The sequence below is a fragment of the Palaemon carinicauda genome, chromosome 3 (assembly GCF_036898095.1).
Source record: "Palaemon carinicauda isolate YSFRI2023 chromosome 3, ASM3689809v2, whole genome shotgun sequence".
Classification (NCBI taxonomy): Eukaryota; Metazoa; Arthropoda; class Malacostraca; order Decapoda; family Palaemonidae; genus Palaemon; species Palaemon carinicauda.
In genome coordinates, this window is record NC_090727.1 from 26,399,940 (window position 1) to 26,401,702 (window position 1,763).

A 1,763-nucleotide genomic window follows, 5' to 3' on the forward strand; every position below is an offset into this window, starting at 1 on the left:
TCAAATATACATTTAGTCAAATGTCCATTTGGTCAAATAACCATTCAATAAAATGTCCAAAAGATCAAATGTCCATTTGATCAAATGGTCACCCAGTCTAATATCCATTCAATAAAATGACCACTCAGTCAAATATCCATTCAATCAAATGTCCAAGAGGTCAAATAGCCATTCAATCAAATGTTCAAGAGGTCAAATATCCATTCGATCAAATAGCCACCAAGCCAAATATCCATTCGATAATATGTCTTGTTAGGTCAAATATACATTCGATCAAATGTCCATTTGGTCAAATATTCATTCAATTAAATGGCCACTCAGCCAAATACCCATTCGATAATATGTCCATTAGGTCAATTATCCTTTCAGTCAAATGTCCAAGAGGTCAAATATACATTCGATAAAATGTCCATTAGGTCAAATATACATTCGATAAAATGTCCATTAGGTCAAAATGTTCAGTCGGTTACAATGTCCACCCTCAACCCACCAACGCACCTCTGCTATATGCCACAAGGGACAAACCAAGACCAGGCTTTACGCACAGCATATTAATGGACTATTACAGCGGTTGGGGGCCAACCTATTTGCTCAATGTCAGATGTTAAATGGACTCGAGCCAGCCTCCAGATGCAGGACTGCTGCTGCTGCTGCCGGTGGTGGTGGTGGTCCCTCCTCCTGCAGTAAGCTGGCGAAGGTCGTCCTTCCATTAACGCCCAACGAATAAAGCTCTTTCCCCGGCCTGGTTCGCGTACGAAGATTATTGGGAGATGAGCTGCTGTGGCCGGCTGAGCTTTCTCTCTCTCTCTCTCTCTCTCTCTCTCTCTCTCTCTCTCTCTCTCTCTCTCTCTCTCTCTCTCTCTCTCTCTCTCTCTCTCGCCAAAATAGTCGCAATACTAAGATCATTTTGGATAGACCGGCTGAGCTTTCTCTCTCTCTCTCTCTCTCTCTCTCTCTCTCTCTCTCTCTCTCCTCTCTCTCTCTCTCTCTCTCTCGCCAAAATAGTCGCAATACTAAGATCATTTTGGATAGACCGGCTGAGCTTCTCTCTCTCTCTCTCTCTCTCTCTCTCTCTCTCTCTCTCCTCTCTCTCGTCTCCTCTCCTCTCTCTCTCTCTCTCTCTCTCTCTCAATATAATAGTGTATATATATTATATATATAATATATATATAATATATATATATATATATATATATATATATATATATCTATTATATATATATATATATATATATATATATATATCTATATATATATATATATATATATATATATATATATATATATATATATATATATATATATATAAATCTCACCTTTGATAAATAAAGTCTCTCTCTCTCTCTCTCTCTCTCTCTCTCTCTCTCTCTCTCATTATAAGTTCTCTATTTAAAATTTAAAATGCTAAGACATGCGCTAATATCTGTCAAGCCTTCTCACCCATTGAGCTTCGAACTCTTAAAGATATGATATAATGATTACATTCATATATTCAAGAGATGAAAGCTTAAAGCTCTTCTTACTCCCTTGAGAGCTTGATAAAGATATGTAGTCAGCTGAGATAGGACATTGAATTGCTCTGTGAAAGGGATTCGAAGATTTTTATAATGTATCGTATACAATACTGTGTTTTAAGGGTTATGGTTGGAAGAGGTGTTATTTTTTTTCTATCAATGTCATTAGTGTTGTTGTTGTTTTTGTTGTTGATTATGTTGATTATGTATTTTATTATTATTATTGTTGTTTTTGTTGGTACAAGTGTA